This window comes from Callithrix jacchus, chromosome 8 (assembly GCF_049354715.1).
Source record: "Callithrix jacchus isolate 240 chromosome 8, calJac240_pri, whole genome shotgun sequence".
Classification (NCBI taxonomy): Eukaryota; Metazoa; Chordata; class Mammalia; order Primates; family Cebidae; genus Callithrix; species Callithrix jacchus.
In genome coordinates, this window is record NC_133509.1 from 106,277,837 (window position 1) to 106,300,049 (window position 22,213).

General features: G+C 38.7%; 1 protein-coding gene across 43 annotated transcripts in view; it reads left to right on the forward strand.

Moving 5' to 3' along the window:
- Positions 1–22,213, forward strand: part of SIPA1L1 (signal induced proliferation associated 1 like 1) — a 397,653-nt gene that overhangs the window by 42,338 nt on the left and 333,102 nt on the right. The gene's annotated exons all lie outside the window — the stretch shown is intronic.

Consider the following 22,213-nt stretch of genomic DNA (forward strand, 5'->3'; position numbering starts at 1 on the left):
AATCACTGATTAGAAATGTGTTTTAGGATGACTCCTGTAGCAGATTTAATTTCCTAACTATATTACTAGTTAACAGAAATTAGTTTGTAAAACTTTAATGCACCAGCAAAATGTCAGCCTAGAAACTGGCTTGGGATTTATAACAAGACACAGATGATGTTTGGACCTGTTTTCTTTCCTGTCCCAGGGTCATCCTTAATCAGATGCTGTAGTTACTTCTTTATTAGTTTCCCTCCGTCCACTCTTCTTTCTTGTTTCCCCTGCTGGACCACATCAGGGCTTCCTCCTTATATCTACAGCAGTGGTTCTGAAACTCTTTTGGTCCTCAGAAACCTTTTACGCTGTTAAAAATTATTGAGGACTCAGGAGAGTTTTTGTTTATGTCTGTTACATTCATGACTCTTTACCGTATTAGAAATTAAAATGGAGAGAAAGGTAAAACCTAAGAATTCCTAAGCACCCATTCCTTAGCTACAGAGCGATGGCATTATCCCAGTCATGTGGCTTTTCGCAAACACTGTACTCTTACAAGAGTGAAAAAGGCAAATTATGTTATTTTTGAAAGTTAGATTTATCTATCAAGGTTTAATTTACATTCAGGGAAATCTACCCTTTTTAGTGTAGACACATACGGTTTTGAATACAATGCAGATATGAAACATTTCTATCTTTCCCATATGTTCCCCTTCCCAACCCCTGCACCCACTGACCTATTTTCTCTCTCAACCTATAGACTGGCTGTTTCATGACTGTCATATAAATGGAATCATACAGTATGTAGTCTTTTGAATCTGGCTGCTTTCATTTAACATAAGGCATTTGAGATTCAGTCGTGTTGTGTGTGTCATAATTTGTTGTTGTTTTTTTTTTAATTGCTGAGTCCTGTTCCAGTATATGAATAAATCACAGTTTGTGCACTTACCAGTTAAAGGACATTTAGGTTGTTTCTAGTTTTTGGTGGTTATGTGTCTTGGTTTTATTATTAAAATAATTCTGACCTTGTAGACCCCTCAGGGTCCTGAAACTTCTTGCCAAGAACCTCTGCCCTACAGCACATCATCTGCATGTCTCACTATGTAGGCTGGAGTGCAGTGGTGCGATCTTGGCTCATTGCTGCCTCTGTCTCCTGGGCTCAAGGGATTCTCATGCCTCAGCCTCCCCAGTAGCTGGTGGCGCATGCCACCACACCCTGCAATTTTTGTATTTTTAGTAGAGGAGGGGTTTCACCCATGTTGGCTAGGCTGGTCTCAAACTCCTGGCTTCAAGTGATCCATCTGCCTCAGCTTCCCAAAGTGCTGGGATTACAGGCATGAGCCACCATGCCTGGCCAATTTTTTTTTTTTTCTTTTTTCTTTAAGACAGGGTCTGACTCTGTTGCCGAGGTTGGAGTGCAGTAGCATGATCACAGCTCACTGCAGTCTTGACCTTTTGGTCTCAAGCCATCCTCCTATCTCAGCCTCCTGAGTAGCTAGGACCACAGACATATCACTATGCCTGGCTAATTATTTTTTTGTAGAAACAGGATCTCACCATGTTGCCCAGGCTAGTCTTGAACTCCTGGGCTCAAGCAGTCCTCCTGCCTCAGCCTCCCAAAGTGCCCCAGCTCGTCCCATTACAGGCATGAGCCACTCTGCTGAGCCTGGAATATCTTGAATTACATGCCTGCGTATGCTGTGCCCCGTTGTCAGTAATGCTAGAATTTAACTTAAGGGTCTTCTCTGGGCAGCCTTTTTGAAGCCCTCTATCCACTATTGCCTGTAGGCCCTTTGAGACCCTGAGGTTATTAGTCATGATGGCCTTTGTGTCATCTGTGTGCCTTTTCTCACTGCTCAGTAGTTGCTGATGATGTGGTAGTTTCTCAGCTTCTCTCTATCCCAGTGGAGTACACAAGTTTAGCACACGTGAATGACTAATAATTCCTTTGCATTTTAAGGCATTTTGTTGTTTATGTATTATTGCATTCATCCTTCATTTCAGCTATGTGAAGTATGTAGCACAAGTGGTTTTTAACATCTTTTATTTTTATTTTTATTTTTATTTGTCACCCAGGCTGGAGTGCAGTGCTCAGATCTTGGCTCACCACCACCTCCACCTCCCTGGCTCAAGCCATCCTCCCACCTTAGCCTCCTGAGTAGCTGGGACTCCAGTTGTGTGCCAGCATGCCTGGTTAATTTTTGTTAGAGAAGGGGTTTTGCCATATCATCGAGGCTGGCCTCGAACTCCTGGGCTCAAGTGATCCTCCTGCCTCTGGCTTCCAAAGTGCTGGAATTACAGGCATGAGCCACTGTGCCTGGCCAAGGCTACTAAGTCTTAAAACTGGTTCTTAACCAAGCTGCACATTAGCATAACCTGGGGAGCTTTCAGTAGAAGTTCTGATAGCTCAGATCAATTAAGTCTCCATCTCTAAAGATCAGGCCTGGGTGTTAGTATTTTTTTTTTTTTTTTTTTGAGACGGAGTTTCGCTCTTGCTACCCAGGCTGGAGTACAATGGCGCGATCTCGGCTCACCGCAACCTCCGCCTCCTGGGTTCAGGCGATTCTCCTGCCTCAGCCTCCCGAGTAGCTGGGATTACAGGCAGGCGCCACCATGCCCAGCTAATTTTTTGTATTTTTAGTAGAGACGGGGTTTCACCATGTTGACCAGGATGGTTTCGATCTCTTGACCTCGTGATCCACCCGCCTCGGCCTCCCAAAGTGCTGGGATTACAGGCTTGAGCCACCGCGCCCGGCCCCGGGTGTTAGTATTTTTTAAAAGTGTCACTGTTGAATTTGTCACGCAGCTACAGAGAATTACTTACAGTTTGACTTACCATGATGTCTTAGTGGTGGTGTAGTCAAGACAAGAATCCCGATTTTTGACTCCTATTCTACTGCCTTTTCCTCTGCACTGTGATCTTTCACAGGAACCAGAAGCAATGCAGAGAGAGAGAGAGAAAGCCATGGTGTAGATGCCAGTGTTTTCAGAGGTGCTGTAGCCTAAACACCAGAACACTGAATTTAGGGGACTGTGTTTCTGTTTTGGCTCTGCATTTATTAACTTTGGATTAATAACTGCTTGAGTCTGTTTTCACTTTAAAAGTAAGGATAGTACTATAATTTCTAAAGCTCATTGTGGGGATCAAGTTAAGTAGTATGTTAAAGGAGTTTTGTAAATTATAAAGTGAACTTCTTTTTACTCAGTTTTAACCTATTGCATTTATTGGCTTACTTTCCTTGGGATATATAAGTTACACAAGAAATATATAAATATAGTCTCGCTGAAATAGTCAAAGAACACAGAATTATGCAGAGTAATGCCCAGAGGTCACTGTTAGTTGCATACTTTGAATCCTTTGGTATGCATTTAAGTGCATAAATATGTATGTTTGTGACATAAATTTTTTTGTTTGTCTTAACGTAAATAGTAATACTGTGTGTGTGTGCCTTTTTTAAAAAAAATTAACATGTTTTAGATCATTCCATGTAAGGATATATAAACCTCTCATTCTTTTAATAGCTGTATACATTTTTTATATATTTCCATCGGATGGACGTTTAGCCTGTTTCTAATTTTTTACTTTTATAAAAAAGCTAATGAATGTTTGTTGCTTTTCTTTTTTTGAGACAGAGTTTCACTCTTGTCCCTCAGGCTGGAGTGCAATGGTGTCATCTTGGCATATTGCAATCTCTGCCTCCTAGGTTCAAACGATTCTCTTGCCTCAGCCTTCTGTGTAGCTGGGATTACAGGTGCCCACCACCACGCCTGGCTAATTTTTATTTTTAGTAGAGATGGGGTTTCACCATGTTGGCCAGGCTGGTCTCAAACTCCTGACCTCATGTGGTTCACCTGCCCTCGCCTCCCAAAGTGCTGGGTTTATAGATGTGAGCCAGCGTGCCCAGCCTTGCCTTTTTTTTTTCCCCAAATTAAAACATTAGTTAATTCTTATTAAAAGATTTATCTATTTCCAAGGTATTGGGGGTTAAGTAGTAAGTGTCTTCTGTGTGAAATCTTAGACCTTGTTTACTCAAGTCAAAATAGAACTTCAAGTTTTTTTTGGTTGTTGTTGGAAAGTATGTTAGACCTTTTCTGGGAGAGCTTTTCTATGTTCTTTGTACATTTTGTTTGTTTTATTTTTGTGGTACTCTCGTTTCACTATTAGGATAGACTTCCAAAGACAGGTGTGTGCATTGCTTAAGTGTGACTCCTTTAGCATGACTGCTGTATAATTGCCCTTCAGGGATAACATCAACACAACAGTAAGGGCGAGTACTTATTTATGGTGGCTACTAAGAGCTCATTATACATACTTTTACTAAGAGCATACAGTATCTCATTTCATCTTCTCATGAACCCAGTGAAACTGGTGGTATTACTCAGGTGAAGTGTTTAGAAATGGAGAATCAGAGAGGCCAACTTGCTTGCCCAAGGTCAGTTATGAATCCAGGATTCAAAGGTCTTGTTTCCTACTGTGATGCTCAACAGTCTCCCAGGATTTTGCCAAAATCAGAAATGGTACCTTGTATCTATGACATCACAGTTTAGTTTCTGTGTTATTTATATTTGTACATCTTGTTTTTAAATAGTAGTAATGATTTAACATAACCAGAAATAGTCCAGGCTCTGCAGTATCTACTCTATAGAAAGTACTTATAGTAAAAGCAATATACATTAATACTATAATATAAAGACAAATACTTAATGAATTAATAAGAATGATATTTTGGAGTGAAAAGGGCCACTGAATGCGAGAAGTTGATCTTTAATTCTATTTGTTAAATAACAGGATGACCTTGATAAATGACACTGTTTTCTCACTGGTGACATAGTATTAGACCAGGTGGTTCACTTCATACTTAATCAGCCATTATCCTGAGTACTTTTAGCGGGAATAACAAATACTTATTAGAACATTTGGTGGTGGTAATCAAAATGAATTTCGAAATGGAATTGTAGTAATTCTTGCCTTACCTTGAGTAATAATAAGGAGAATATTTTTACAGTGGATTGTTTATGAATGATGAAAGATTAAAGTGGTCTGTCTCTATTGATGAAAGTAACAGAAGGCAGCTTCAAAGTTTATTTTTATTTTTTTAGAGACTGAGTCTTGCTTGTCACCTAGGCTGGAGTGCAGTGGTGTGATCTCAGCTCACTGCATCCTCAACCTCCCGGGCTTAAGTGATCCTCCCACCTCAGCCTTCTGAGTAGCGGGGACTACAGGCATGTATCAACATGCCGGGTTAATTTTATTTTCTTGGTAGACACAGGGTTTCACCCTGTTGTCCAGGCTGGTCTTTAACCCCTGAGCTCAAGTGATCTGCCTACCTCTGCCTCCCAAAGTGCTGGTATTACAGGCCTGCAACACAGCGCCTGACCAGAGTTTTTTAAGCATATTAAAATATCTGTTATTATTTTATTATAGGCATAATTGAGTGTTTTAAGGAGCTATGGGTGGTTATTTCTCAATAATATTCACTATAATTGGAGTTTAGGCAAAGGTATAGTTTCACATATATTCTTTTTATACTCTTGTGTCACATTTCACTTGAATGGTAAAATAAAACAGTTCTAAGTGGCATAGTCTGGAGGCCAGGTGAAGGTGTCAGCCTCTTAACCCTTACTCGATCTTAATGCATCTTAAGTTTAACATACGATTGCTGAATGGTTGAAACACATCTGTTGATGGACTCTGAGACTTACTGGCTGAACCCTTTATTTTTATTAAGAGGTTAGAAAATATGAGAAACCACAGTTCAGATATTAGGATACTGTCTTGTTCATGGTTTTAATCTTTTAAATGACGTATTTTTGCTCAGTACATACTGGGTGATTGCCTGACAGAAGAGAATGAGTATGCCGCTCACCTTCCTGTGTGGACTTGTACACTAAGAATTAGTCTGCTTCCAGGAAGCAATTGAGTGGTAGTGACTTTTAGTTGCTATCAGTATGCATAGATTCAAATAAAACCTTGAGCATTCTGCTCTAAACAGTGCATGTAAACAAAATTCTCAGTTTCTTCTTTTTCTCCCATATCCAGATTCTTTACTCGGATAGATTCAGAAACAACATTATACCTTATTGCTGTCCACAAGGAGCTGTTTTCTGAGGGGAAATTCCTCTTAGAGGAATTTACTTCTTTTTCCAAAATTTACAATTCACTATTTCTGTCTGTGTTCTACATTTAAGTTTTTAGTATGTATAATTTAAATATTCATGTACATTCTGTCCTAGTGACTAAGGAGCATTATGTAAGGAATTTTTCTTCCTCTTTCAGTATATCGACATTACATTCCTTGGCCTAGTATTCATTTTGCATTTGTATTTCAGTGTAAACCTAACAAGTTCATTCAAGCAATAGTTGAACAGAGGTTAAGTGGTATTATGGTTGTTTGGCAGGATATAGCCATAAAAACTTATTCTTAAACACAGAATGGCCTGGGGTGTCTGTAATATTCAATTGCATAATCACAGATTACACTTTACAAACACAGGAATAAGTACCTGGGTCACATAAGTCTTCAGTGAGAAATAGCTCAATAGGAAGGAGCCTATGTAGAGTTCCCTTGAGTGTTTTCTTAGGGATATTAATATTTTTCATTTAATTGAAATGTTTCTGATCGCATGCAACTGTGAATAGTTTTTTAGGGTTTCCAGATAATCTAACATCTAAAGGAATGGGTTAAAATGTTACCAGTGTTGGCGGGGCCCAGTGGCTCAAACCTACAATGCTAGGATTTTGGGAGGCCAACGTGGGCAGATTACTTGGGTCAGGAGTTTGAAATCAGCCTGGCCAACATGGTGAAACTTCATGTCTACTAAAAATATAAACAGACTGGGTGGGCGTGGTGGCTGGCCTCTGTAATCCCAGCTACCCTGGGCAGTTGAGGCAAAAGAATCACTTGAACCTGGGAGGCAAAAGTTGCAGTGAGCTGAGATCATGCAGTTGCACTCCACCTTGGGCGACACTGATACTCTGCCTTAAAAAAAAAGAGTTACCAGTGTTTAAAAATGAAATGTATTGTATGAACTTTTCTAAAAAAATACACAATATGCTTGTAGGATCTTCTAAGCATTATCAGAGGCATTCTGTTTCAGTTCTTTAGCTGTCTACAGTAACATGAGGTAATTTCAAATACTGCACAGGAGCTCCAAAAACCAGTTCCTCACATTCATAACAGAGTTACCCTGAATGGACACATTACCAGTCATTTCAAACGGAATGACTCTAAATTCCACTCCACCCAGTCTGTAGAGGGTGAATTAATTCTAAGGATTTATTTATTTATTTAGTAGCGATGACATTCATTCATTCATTCATTCATTTTATAGAGATGATATTTCATTACATTGCCCAGGCTGGTCTTGAATTCCTGGCCTCAAGCAATCCTCCTGCCTCAGCTTCCCAAAGTGCTGGGATTACAGGCATGCGCCACTGTGCCCAACCAGGGTTTATTTTAAATAGCTTTCAAATCACAAAGATATCAGGAAGGAAGGAGAGGAGAAAAATATAAAATTTTGAAAAGTACATGCAATACATTTCATTTTTAAACACTGGTAACTTATCCCATGCTTTGTAAAATGATGCTCATCTCAAACTTCTTTGTATCCCAGATACAGTTCTGCATGAAGGTAGAGTAGACAGCTGCCCAAATGCTGCACTTTGATGCTCAAGAGCTTACAGGCTTCTAAATTGCTCCATGTTCCATCTGGTATTTTGGGATGCTTTCCAAAGATTTCTGTTAAGTGCCTGTGTCGTTACTGAAGAAGTTATATCCTGGGATGTTATCTGCCTTTGGTGTCTTGACAAAAATTTGGTTTTATCTGGAGAACAAGACTTTAAGAGAATAGGATACAGGACTGTGAAGGTTTTTGGAACGTAGGGTAGAAGAAATGAAAATCCATGCAATGTCAGGGATGGTTAGCCTGGATAAAGCCATAGCTGTTAGCCTTGGGAAGCAGGGAAATGATCTCAGGTAGAGTAGGGATACAGCATCTGTTTTACAGGCCTTTTAGATCCAGCCCTGTTTGATCTCTTAATCATCATAATACTTACATAGTTATTGTCATATTTGAGTATGAAATCCATGGCACTTGAAGACCAAAAATCCAAATACTAGCAGTTTAGCAATACTTATATGCTGCCCATGTAAGCCTCTTAAAGCATATTTCACACGTGAGGAAAAGTAGAAGTTTCCCACCCTTAATGGGAAGAAATGAAGAAAAAAAGGAATATTAATAATTGGCTATTACCACCATAGTACAATTGGCATCTGGGTAAACTGTAAGACATTCATTTATATGACTTATTTAATGAGTTTGGAATCCTCTCATCCCATATTTATATATTTGGAAGAAGGTAGATTATAGAGGAAATGGTAAATTTATAATGATTTTGTTAATTTTGTGATAATGGTGATGGTTATATTAAAAATAGTTTTAAGAAATAGAAAATAGAGTTATATAACTGTGACTGTATTTGTTGACATAAAGTATAAACAGCTTTAACACTTGAAAAATCAGGTGGATTCAGGTTTTAGAAGCTATTCTAGTGAATTCCCTTTCCTTACGATCTTTTTGGTCTTAGAAATATTGAAAATAATTTTTACCATAAGGTAACGTTATTATTAAATTGAACAGACAGACTGACTTTGGTACTTCGTTGGCAACTGCAGTGTGGTGATTTTCTAGATTTCTGATAGAGTGTGTGTGTGCCAGTCAGGTTGTTTATTCTTGGTGCCCTCTTCTCTGTGAATATATTTCTGGTATGATAACCTTACCACCTTTCTATGCTTAATTCCTTTTTGAACCTATGATACCCATTGTAATATTATGAAAATAACTGCATATACATATTACAGAGAAGGGATAGTACTGTTTGAGTTCTGCTTTATCCTGTTTTCTCCTCTTTTTTCGTTTAAATTTTTGAGGTTCTTTTTTAAAGAAAAGTCATCAATACTGCATAGTAAATGAAGAATGTCTTTGAATTCCTTGAGTGTGCTTGAATGTGAGAATGTTTCTAATTGTAATAGGAAGCCAATACAAGTTAATATTTTTTCTACTAATTAAAGTTTATAATTTTAATCAAGTAATGCTTAGCAATAATGATGTTATCTAGTCAGGACAGTGTTGGAGGACAGTGGTGATTTCTGGATTAGTTGCTTTTTCCCTCTGCTTTCACTAGGAAGAGAGTTACCAAAGCTGAGAATTCTGTGTAGTTTGGTGCTGACATTATTATTGTATAAGCCAAATGTTTTGGGTGGTTCTTAGCTAGCTTTCCTTTACTTGGGTGGTAGGAAACATAACTGGATAGAATAGGCTTTAGAATCTGGATCAGCAATGAATATGATATGGAAACTTTGTCCCACCTTTTGTAAATACGTAACAGAAAGGTAACAAAAGCCTAAACCAATTTACATTAGAACTTGTTCAGAGAATTAAGAACGAAGGAGAGAGATTCATTTAGTCAGCAGTAGTACGAAGGTGACTTCATTTCGGCAGTTGTCAGTCACTTTAAGAACACCATCCTGTTCTTGACTTTTCTTTAGGAGTCACTTACGCAACTGAGCTATGTAGAATTGTGCTCAAGAGTTTCTCGCTGGGTAAGGGTTTGTTTTATTAGGATGAATTGCTTGATAGATATTATTGTACTTTTAAAAGGGCTAGTCTGTTCTTGACTTAATTAAATGAGAGAGTATTTTTATGTGTTCAATAGCAAATATTGAGTGCCCATATGTGAAAGATGAGTTCTCTGGGGAAGATCAAGATCAGTAAGATACAGTTTCTGCTCTTAAAGAGCTGTAGCCTTGTTGAGGAAATCAGAAGTGGACATAATCATAATATAGTGATGGGTGCCCCAGAGAAGCCCAGTAGAATATTCTCAGGGTTTAAAGGATGGAGAGACGCTTATTTACCCAATGAATAAAGGGAATGAAGCCTTCACGTGGGAGGTGGTATTTAAGTGTCTTGCTAGGTGGGTTTGGATGTATGAAGAGTTCTTCAGATTGAGGCGTGGGCATGTGTTGAGTATAACAACTGCAGATTACTACATTGTCTAACATGAAAAATAAATAATAATAATGCTAGTGTTTATTGTATGTTTAACTCGTGCTAATTGTTTTAAGTGTTCTTATATTATAATTTCCTCATAACAATAACATAGTGACCCTATGAGGTAGGTATTATTATCCTCCCATTTTCCAGATGAGGAAATTGAGGTTAAGAAACTTGACTGAGGTTACATAGTAGGATCTGACCCCAGACTGGTCCTGGAGAGTCCACTCTTGCTGTGTTATACTTTTGGGAATTGTAGCAAAGCTGGATGGGGCTTCATTTATATAGAGTCTGGAATGCCCAGATGAATAATTTAATATACTGGAAGATATTTTACAAATGATTCTGTGTGAGGGTTTTAAGCTCATTCTCTCATTTCTCTTAATATATCATGCTTTACTGCTTTTGAAATGGCTTTTCCACTGTGTTAGTTCATTCTTGTATTGCTATAAATATCTGAGGCTGGGTAATTTATAAAGAAAAGCGGTATAAAACTCATGGTTCTGCAGTCTGTACAAGCATGGCACCACCATTTGCTCAGCTTCTGGTAAGGGCCTCTGGAAGCTTACAATCATGGTGAAAGGGAAAAGGAGAGGGAGCAGCAGGGGTGGTAGGGGAAGACAGAGGGGGAAGGTGCCACACACTTTTAAACAATCAGATCTCGGGTGAACTAACTGGGCCAGAACTCACTCATCACCAAGGGGATGGTGCTAAGCCATCTTGAGGGATACGCCTCCATGATCTAGTACCTCCCACCAGACTCCACCGCCCACACTGAGGATAACATTTCAACAGGAGGTTTGGAAGGCATTAATATCCAAACCATATCATCCACTTTTTCTTGTGAATTTCTACTTATTCCTAACTTCTTTGCTTGTTTATTACGTATTCTGTGTCGCTTTTTGAATCACACAGGAGGAAGGGCCCTTCCATGGGCTCTAGCGGCACTTTGCTTGTTCTTTTCGTACAGCGTTTGTTAGGTAGCAGGGTCATTATGTGCTTGTTTTTTTCTCAGCCAGACTGCAAATTACTTGAATTCTGCTTGTGCATCCTTTTCATGTCCCTGGTGTTAGGCACAGCATTATTGCTGAATAAAGATCAGATGAATCTCAACGGAATGAAAGGGAGGGTGATGAATTTTCAGATGTCATGCTGACTTTTTTCTTTGCTTTCTTTGAGTTGCAGGTGTTCAAAATCCCTAGAGAAGAGAAAGTGATTTATGCTCTAATACTTTGGTTTCTGTGAAAATGAAAGAGAGAGATTATTCTGGGTTTGTTTGGGGCCTGGGTTTGGAGCTTGGCCTTGAAGGCCTAACATTTGAGTTGGCAGAAGGGACGAGGCACACCCAGCAGAGAAAGCAGTATGAGTGGTGCACAGGAATGGGTTGAACATGAAACGACACCACCCGCCTTGAAACTGGAGCCTCTGCGCTTTCCTGCTACACCCGATAGAGCCTTTTATGGCATAGAGACTCTCTCAAAAGCCTGGATTTGTTTGTAGTCAGCCAGAAAGATGTATGGGCCAGCAAAACATTGCCATGTTGTGGTTTGAATTTAAGGTAAGTTCCTAACACATGGAATATGAAATTCAAATGCTCAACATGCCATTTTTGGTGGTATACTGCTATTGAAATATGGACCCATTCGGTTTAAATTAAACTCACTCTTCGGATATTCTCTAAAATCTTAAATCCGCCAGTAACCTTATATTTAACTGGCATGTCTTCTGTAGTCAGCCTGACTCGCGTTTCCTTTGACTGTCTCCTTCAGATCAGTAGGGACTTTCAGCATTGCTGTAATGGACCTGTGTTGTTTAATTCAGCTTTTTGCTCTTTATCTGGAAGCACTCTGGCTGTGATGTGGGGAGTGAAAGGTATTGAGGAGAGTCAGGGTTTAATCAGACTTGTGGAGAGGACACTGATAAAGGACTCTTGTAATAAAGGAGGATGTTAGAATCCAGGAGAGGGTGCCATTGTTAAGACAGATCTTTCAACAGTTGGAAACCTTTTAAAATATTTTTAAGGCACAACCCGGAGTCCTAAAAAAGCGATGCCTTGAAACTACCAATGCTCCAGATTAAAAGTTTTCTCCCTCAGAAGTTCGGATTAAAATTGGTGCTGTTCTCAGACGTGCCCAGCAGGGTAGAGACAGTCTTCCTGAACATGTTCAAGGTCATAACTCACAATTTTGCTGACTCTGATTGTTCTGGGGACCATGGGCCCTGCGTTTGGTGGAGTGAGGACTAAAGGGAAGTAGGTAGGTGTGGGTGTGGCCTCCATCCCAGAGTCTTCTCTTCAAACAGTTGCTGGTTTTTAGTTTTTGCTGCGGATTACTGAAGATTTTATTGCTATAGATCTTGAAATAAAAGCTCCTGGAGGATAGGGACTTGGTTTGGTTCCCTAATAAAGCCTCAGGGTCTAGAATAACTCTGTCTAATAGATGTACACTGAGCCTTTATTATATTTAAGTATTTCTAGTTGCATTAAGAGAAAGTAAAAAGAATTGAATTTAATTTTAGTAATATATTTTATTTAACCTGATTTATTTGAAATATCTCAACATATAAATATAAAAAATTATAGAGATACTTTCTTTTATACATCTAGTGTATATTTTATGCTTACTGTATATCTCAGTTTGTTCTGGTGCCATTTCAAATTCTTAATGGCCACATGGGACTACTGCCTATCTTGTTGGATAGTGTGGTGGCTGTTCTCTAGAGGAACAGAACTAATAGGATAGATGTATATATGAAAGGGAGTGTGTTAAGGAGTATTGACTCACAAGATCACAAGATGTGGTCCCACAGTAAGCCGTCTGCAAGCTGAGGAGCATGGAAGCCAGTCCAAGTCCCAAAGCTGAAGAACTTGGATTCCAATGTTGGAGAGCAGAAAGCATCCAGCACGGGAGAAAGATGGAGGCTGGGAGACTCAGCCAGTCTAGTCTTTTCACTGTTATTCTGCTCGCTTTTATTCTGACTGTGTTGGCAGCTGATTAGATTGTGCCCATCCAGATTGAGGATGGGTCTGCCTTTCCCAGCTCACTGACTCAAATGTGAATCTCCTTTGGCACCACCCTCTCAGATGCACCCAGAAACATTACTTCTCATTCTCCAATTCAATCAAGGCGACACTCAATATTAACCATCACAGTGACTATATCTGGTATATGGTAGATGCACAGCAAATAACTGTAAAATGAAGAAACAAAGGGAGAAAGAAAGGGAAGGGAAGAAGAAAATGGCAAAATTTCAAAGATGAATAAACAGAGGAACACTGTTTTACTTGTTTTAGTGTCTTGGCAACTCCTGACTGGAAGACAACTGAGTGATCCTTTTATTTTTAGTTGAAAATCATTTTCATATGTATTCTCTCATTGATACATACCTTCAGTACCGTTGATTTAGACAGATCAAGTTGATCTCTTGAGGATATGTGAGGTTTAACCAGGATCCAAACTTGAGACTTTTGAGGCTCAGTCCAGTTCCTTCTTCTTATTACTGTGAATTTTCTCATTAGTTTGTGTTAGGTTTGCCTATCTTTCCTATGAACAGTAGCTGGCTCTTAGTTCATAGAGCCAGCTCTTTAGATATTAAAAGATAGATTGAGTGAATATTGTTAATACAGAACTATTTAAAAATAGTTGACTAGGCCAGGTATGCTGGTATGAGCCTGTAGTCCCATCTCCTCAGGAGGCTGAGGTGGGAAGATCACTCTAGCGCAGGAGTTCAAGGCTGCAACGAGTGATGATTATGCCCCCCTAAGGAAAAAAAAGAAAAAAATATTTAGCTAAAGGTTACATCTTAAAGTTTGTCTTTAATTCAGTAATCAAAGACATGATTACTGTAGCCAAGAAAGTTGTGCGTGTGGCTTCTGTAGGTGTTAACATAGGCTGGCTGAGTAACAGAAGGCGCATAAACATTTATTAAATAAAAAGACTTTATGAAAAGCTATGCATAAATATGTTCCAAACCATTCTTCTGGGTACATTTCACCTCTGCAGAAGTTGTTCTCTAGCAGGAATGTGTTATGATTTCTGTTCTACACGTGGAGAATGTCTTTTATGTGGAGGAAGCTAGTTAACCAGCATCATAACCCTTTGTTGCTTAAGTTACTGGACTTTGTGTCTTTCTTGTTTCTGGAGCCATTGAAATGGTTGGTTTTGTTGTACTTAACATTTAAATAAAAACCTAAGGCAGATACTTTTGGTATTATTCAATTTGTTATGCTAAAGATGAATCCAAGTTAATTTCTAGAGTATTGGTATGATATAAAGACATTACATTTCATCTTCCTTTTGGATAAAAGCCGAGACAGATCACTCTGCAGAGCAAGGTTTGTTGTTAACTGAGCTATCAGTGCACAGTATACACTTTATACAAAGTGTTCAAATATTTGAATTTGTGAGAAACAACTCCAGTGTTCAGAAAATGGCATTTATTGAGAAGAAGGCCTAAAATATGATTTTAAGTTTTTCCTAAGTCAGTAGATATTGCAAAATACTTTGTTCACTATTGCTCATTTTAGAATAATGTACCACGAGTTTGAAAAAATAATACAAAAATTATTCAATAAAAGATACAGATGCAGGTTTTTGTCAAACACAATATACCACCTAGATTTTAATTGACCCAAGCTACAATCCAAGAAGTTAAGTCTAATTTATTTTATGTATTTGGGAGATCATTCACAAGGAATTATCTACAAAACCATATGAATATTATTATCCAGTGTATACATTAAGGATTTAAGAGTGCATAGTTTCCACACATACTTTAGCTTTTCTTTTTGTAGCCTGGGGAAATGCTCTGAATGTATCTAACTGAGATTTTAACATAATTGAAGCTTACCCTTTCTATGTCAAATTCCAGACTCTAGAGACACTCTTTTGGCCTGCATGTCACACATGCTCCTCTATTTTAATAGGATAACTTAGAATCTGCATGGTAGGGAGTGAGAGGCTAGAGTTATTTCCCGCAGACGATGGTAGAAGCTTAAATACATGATTACATAAGTGACAGTCTGAAGGTCTATGAAAGTGGTTCTCAGCCCTGGCTGAGCATCAGTACCACCCGTGGAACTTTAGGATCTTAAAGCTGCCCATATCAATTTATTGTTAAATCAAAGTCTCCCTAGTGCTACCTACATTTCAGCCAGAATTCTCATTCCTCATTGAAGACCCTTTTGAGATTCTGATTCTGTAGTCATAATGTGTCATAGGTATTTTTTAACCACCTTACCTATTTATTTTTAGTTTTTTAGTTTTTGTTGTTGTTTTGGTAGAGACAGGGTCTTGCTATATTGCCCAGGCTGGTCTCGAACTCCTAGGCTCAAGCATTATGCCTACCTTGCCCTCCCAAAGTGCTGGGATTACAAGCGTGAGCCACTGTGTCTGACCTGTTTATTAGAATTGGCTTTTGATGAGTCACCAAAGATTTGTCTGTGTGATTTTTCAAAGATAGGAAGACTTGATAAAATGTGAGATAGGGCTGATTCCTCTGCAGGACATTGTTAAGGGAATAGACCCCTAGGAGATGGGTGGGTAGTTGTAACTGGAGAGGAGAGGGACCAGTAGGTCAAAGCTTAAGGCTTTTAAGAGGAAAGAAAAATGAGTTATATAAGGAACCTGTCTAGATGGCTCAGTGGGTAATGGGTTTAACTATCTGGAAACTGTGCATTCCTTCATAGTTTCCCTGTTTTCCTTTTGCCATCTTTGACTAGATAAGGAAGAGACTTGATTGATGATTATTGCTCAGAAAATCTTTTACTTCTGTGTGGATTTCTATTTTTAAGATAGTACAATTTGTAGGAAATCTGACATCTACTTAAAGTGGTAGTTTTTTCCACCACTTTTTTATATTTTATGTAGTCTTAGACATAGAAGCACACTTTAATCTCCCATTTCAGATTTCCTATAGATTGCAGGGGACAAGTGAGATGTTTCATATTTAGGACTATTGAATATATTTTTCTTCATTTATTTGGTAATAGGCAGTGTTTTGTGGCATACTTCTCAACCTGTTAAATCAATTAGACTAAAGTGTGTAGAAATGCAGAAGATGGGTCTTTGTTCCTCATGTTTAATAGTGACTTGTCATCAGAAACCCACCCTTTCTTCAGTCAGACATGCTGAGGGTCAGTGTGGTGCTGTGTTTCATCATCTGAAGGGCCCAGAGGAGATAGGAAAGGGTGCTCCTGATATTCAGTGGACAAGTGCCCTCGCTTGTACTAGTTTCTGATTTTCTAGTATTACCTGTAAATATGTCATTTCTCACATGTTGTCAAGATGGAAAAAAAGATTAGAGAGTAAATGCAATTTATGAATGTTGGGGTAGGAGGATAATTTGTCATTTCCTTTGGGACTGAAATTTCTTATCCAGCATTCCTTATGCTTACACCATTCAAATAAAATATGACAGTGAAAAAATGGTCCAGAAACCTCTTTGATAAAACCTAAAGACTTAAAATGATACAGCTGTTGAGTTAAACAATCAAATATTTTCCCTCTGAATACAAAAATCTTAGAGAAAAATTATAAAGTACAATAAAGCATAAAGAAGAAAATAAAAATCATCAGTAAGCCCACAACCCAGCAGCAACTACTGCTAATATTTAAACCATTTTATTTCAGGGTTTTTTGGAGGAAGAGACAGGAATACTCTTTTGTATCCTGTTTATTAATGTTTTAAGCATTTTTCTCATGTACATAACTGTTCTTCAAAAACAATTATTATTGTTTTTTTGGTACCCAAATATTTTTCTTTAGTTTCAATGTTATTTAAAACACCATTCAGAGTCTCAGCACTTTGGGAGGCCCAGGCAGGTGGATCAGTTGAGCTCAGGAGTTTGAGACCAGTCTGGGCAACATGATGAAACACTGTCTCTAGCAAAAAAAGAAGAAAAAGAAAATTAGCCATGCATAGTGGCGTGTGTCTATGGTCCCAGCTATTTGGGAGGCAGGAGTGGATCCCTTGAGCCCATGAGGTGGAGGTTGCAGTGAGCTAAGATAGTGCCACTACACTTGAGCCTGATTGCGAGAATGAGACCGCATCTCAAAAAAACAAAAACAAAAACCTCACTATTCAGGAATCTGCTTACAGGTCCCTTCCTCCACGACACCTTTTCTCTGCAGAGGAAGTGAAAAAAATCTCCACTGGCCTTCTGTAGAATGTTGATTTTGTTGCTGGAATAACACTTAATATAGCTTGCTTCATGTAATTTTTAATGTATCTAATTCTTCACCTGACATTTATTGAACCTTCCCTTTGGAATAGGTACTGTACTAAGACTTCACAGGATAATGACAATGGAAGGGAAAATGCAAAAAAAAAAAAAAAAAAAAAAAGCCAACAAAAATTGGTTTTGTGCCTGCTTTCAGTATTCTTAGTCTATAGGCTGGGGATGTAGACATTACTTAAATAATCACACATATAAATGTTAAATGATAACTGCGATATGGAATTTGGAGGAAAGATAAATGGTGCTTATGAGAACAGTTGATAGGAACAAGGATCAGGTGTTTTATTTGACCACAGATTTAAAATGATCCAGGTCCTGTACTTCTGTAAAGGTCAGTGCCAGCCAAAAAATAGCATGTTCTGCTCTGAGAATTTAATGTGCCTATGGTACGCTACCATGGCTAGAGCACATGGGGGTTCTTTTTGTCTTCTTCTGACCAACTAGAATACATTCTAAAGAGAGACTCTTTAAGGAGAGTACATTTTAAGGAGAGAGGGAGACAGTTTCAGAAAGGCATTCAAGTGATGCCAGGTTAGGAGGACTATAGCAAGTGATTCTGAGGAAAGAAGGCACAGGGAGGACGTTGTGGTTGTCCAGTGTGCAGCAGTAGATCAAGGTGTATTGTATGGATTCTTGCGGGTGTGAGAAGTGAGACTGCTCTACTAGTTCCCTTTCCATTCTAAGATCCCTCGCTGTTAAGGATTATCTGAAGCCATTCGACGTCAGGTGGGTACTAAGAGGACCCTAAGGATGATTTTCAGCCTGTGTTCCTTCAGATTTGGAGGAAGAGTATCCACCCATTCTCCTTGTGAATGACTCCCTCAGGTCTCAACTGTCCAAGCAAGAGGAAGCCAGAGAGGCTTGGGGAGCCAGAAAAGCTACAACTCCCAATACCCATTATCTCCTGAGGACGGGCTCCTGTGTAGGCAGATGCTTCAGGAGTTCCCCATAATCTGCAGGATGAAAGCAGAGTGCCTTAACATGTCAGAGGCCCTCTGGATGTGGCTTTTGCCTTCCTTGCTGATCGCTTTCTTCTCACTTGCCTGTCACTGAGCCTTGTTTGTTCTAGTGGTGGTGAAGTCCTTGAATAATGTGATTTCTTGCCTTTCAGTGCCCTTGCTGTTTTTTCTCCTTGAACATTCCTCCGAATTACTGAATAAATTCCTGTTCTCCTTTCAGAACCAGCTTAAAAGTTAACTCTTTAGAGTTTTTCTGCTTTCCTCAAGTTACTTCATAACACATACCTCTGTTACAGTACTATTGAAACTTTTTATTTAACTTACTCCTCTAGACCATAAAATCCTTGAAGACAGGGACTATGTATTCTGTTTACCTTTTCAGTGCCTGCAAGCTCTCAATAAATGGCACATTCTGGGCATTCAGTAATTATTGAATGAATGAATGAATGTAATTCTCATTTGCCTTACCATATTGATACTTTATTGTGGCTCTGGCTTTGGAATTTAACATCATGAGATATCATAAATACATAGTTGAACATACCAATCAGTTGATTTAAACCTATTAAGAGTGTAGGTGTGTTCTTTTCTTGACTCCCTTATTAAATATTCCAATAGAGAGGATGTCAATATATGGAGGGGCATTCCTAGTTTCTACAAGACCATGTTGTATTTTGGATTACTTTCTTTTAATAATACTCATTAAAAATTACCAAGTTACTATAATCATATTTTCAATAAGAAATACATCTTAGTTCTAAAAAGGGTAAAATAATTTTGTAAAGAAGTGATAGGCATTTACAGAAAGATGATATTAATATGCATTTGAGAGTGCAGGAAATCTGTGGTAAGAAATGTTCCAAATTAAATTGGGTGTACACTATGGGCAATTAAAGAACAGATTGTGTTCTGATATGGTGTGGAGCTCATAGTTTGCCAAAGCTGATTTATAAAATGTTATTGGACCATATTTATGCTAGCAGGACTTGCTTTAATAATAGCTTTGTGGCTGGGCATGGTGGCTCATGCCTGTAATCTCAGCATTTTGGGAGGCCGAGGCAGGAGGATCGCATACGGCCAGAAGTTCAAGACCAGTGTGGGCAAGATAGCAAAACCCAGTCTGTATCTTCCCCCAATTCTACCAAAAAAAACTTTAGCCGGGATTGGTGGCATGTAACTGAAGTCCCAGCTGCTTGGGAGGCCGAGATGGGAGGATCACTTAAGCTTATGAGGTCAAGACTGTAGTGAGCCATGATCATGCCACTGCATTCCAAACTGGGTGACACAGCAAGACCCCATCTCTAAAAATAATAATAATAATAATGGCTTTGTAGTTCAGTAACACCGGTGGTCTGATTATCTGGGGCTGAGCAGATCCTGGAAAATCTGATACGCTTAAATAGATTTTTTTGAACATTGATGTGTACTAGAAAGTCTCACTCTTTAACAAACAATAGGAAGTAAATTTTCAGGCAGACAAGTATTTGATAGTAGAATGAGCAAATCCTGTTCCTAGCTGGGTAGATTGCTAGGGCAGCATTGTTATCTTCAGAAAGTGTCTCAGGATGTATGCCAGCAAGGGTGGAGGAAGGTGTTGAAGCCGATCAGGTGTGCCTGCAATTGGAGCTCAAGACTTGCTACCCAAATTTTGTTCTTCATCACCTGCCAACATATCAGCCTAGATCTCTTCAGAGAGTTGTTCTACTGGACACTCATCCTTTTTCTCATAGCTTCTGGCTGATTCTAATCAAATAGGGTGTGCCTCTCCTGTTACAATAAATAGTTTAAATTTCTCCATTCACCATTTAATGATACAGCATTAATTTCCAAATGTCCATTCATTAACTGGAACCCCCGCTACTATTATTTTGTAGCTTAGAAAATGGTTTGTTATATGGTTTGAAATTATCAGAATATTATGTCATTGATCTCCTCTTCCATTTATGTATTATTCTCTAGACTTGAATGATACTCAGATCTTGTTCATAAGAGAGAACTGTTTTCCCTGAGAAATGTTTCTGATGTGACCGTCTTCCTCTGTTCAGACCTATTCACCTATTCTCCAGTCTCTCCTGGTGTATACATCCATTGTAATGTTCATTTCAAATCAGCAGTGAATAAAATGAGCTCATCCCAAAACAAACTGTTTAACTGTGTATTTGAGTTTAGTGATTTGGAATCATGTTTGAATTAAGTATGTGTGAATTCCTGTTGCAAAAAACATTGTAGACATACCTGAAGTTTATAGTTGAATAATGTGCCCAAGGTACCATCTAAAGTTAAGGTAAACTTAAGAAAACCTGCTATTTACTTCACCTGACAGATAAGTAGTAAGAAGGAAGATAGTTAAAATAATTTATGTGATTTGTTTTAATACTAATACAAAAGAAGAAACTATATTAGAGCTTGTTAAAAAATTTTTTTCATGGTTTCAATTATGGATAAAAAGTTTGGGTATTATTGTCATGTTTAATAATGAGGCTGCATTATATAATATGATGCTATTGAAATAAGAAAGAGAAAATGTATAAAGGCATAATTATAGTCAAATGTGCAGTTATTTTGGTCTCTTAGTTTGGAGAGGGCCCTTAGGAAATTTTTCTTAAAAAGAGTTTGTAATGATTCATAATTTCATCAGATCTACAAAATATGCTTCAAATATTTTCAAGAAAGAAGCTGTGACATAATAACAAAAAATATGCATAGTTTTGGCAAGTGTGAAATTGTCAGGCACAGAGCATGTGGTGTTTTGTTTTTCACTGGACTGGCAGAGTCCAGTTTCCTTTCTGAGTTCTACATAAGCTCATACTATGACTGTTTATGCTGCTAACATAATATGATAAGTGAGGCTTTGGGATCGATGGTTAAAAATGACTCAAAGGCTGGGTGTAGTGGCCATGCCTGTAATCCTAACATTTTGGGATGCTGAGGCAGGACGATCACTTGAGACTAGGAATGTCAGACAGCCAGGGCAACATAGCAAGACCCTGTCTCTACAAAAAATAAAAAAACAATTAGTCGGGTGCAGTGGGGCTTCCCCGCAGCCCTAGATACTGGGGAGGCTGAGGTGGAAGGATCATTTGAATCCCAAGAATTTGAGACTGCAGTGAGCTATGATTGTGCTGCTGCGCTCCAGCCTGTGTGGCAGAGCAAGGCTCTGTCTCTTGAAAACTCAAGAGCTGGTCCTGCTTTAGTCCACACTAGGATTCCTTTCAGTAAGACTCCTCTCGTGGACTTTATCTTTAAGACCAGAGCTGTATCAGCACCAGTGTTGTTTCCCTTGGCCCCTATATGGAGGGATTTATATTTATTAAGCATGAAAACTATGCACCAGGTACTTGCTAGAAACTCTGTATGTGTTATTTTAGTTAAGGCTTTTTACAAGTTCAAGACTAAGGAATTAGTCTACATATTTCAGCCACAGAGTAGTAACATGCCCCAGGGACACAGTAAGGAATTAGTCTACATATTTCAGCCACAGAGTAGTAACTTGCCCGAGGGACACAGTAAGGGTAAGTCTGAAACTTGGCCTCCCTTCCAGGTCTGGTAATGGAATTCATGCCTTTTACACTCTACTGTGATGTCCTGTGCTCCTTAGAGAAGGCAACATAGTAGCTTGGAGAACATTTCTTGTCCTCTCTTGCTTAAGATGTCAAAATCTCCTTCTGTATGCATGATCCAGATTATGTAAAATAAAGTCCATCCTTCAGCCATCTATCCATTTGTCCATTAATTCCTGCATCTAGCAAATATTTATTGAGGACTTACTCTGTTCTGGATCCTGTGAATATGCTGGTTACCAAGCCTTCTCTGCTCTCTTGAAGTTATGCCCAATTATCTAAAGACTCATTATATAGTCAGTTTGGGGTAAAGGGGAGTGTCTGGGTTCTGGAATCAGTTTACTGGGTTTCTCCGCCCAGTGCCACGCTTTTAGCAGACCCTCAAAATGTGTTAGTTTCTTTTGCCCCACTTATTTTTTTACCTAATTTTT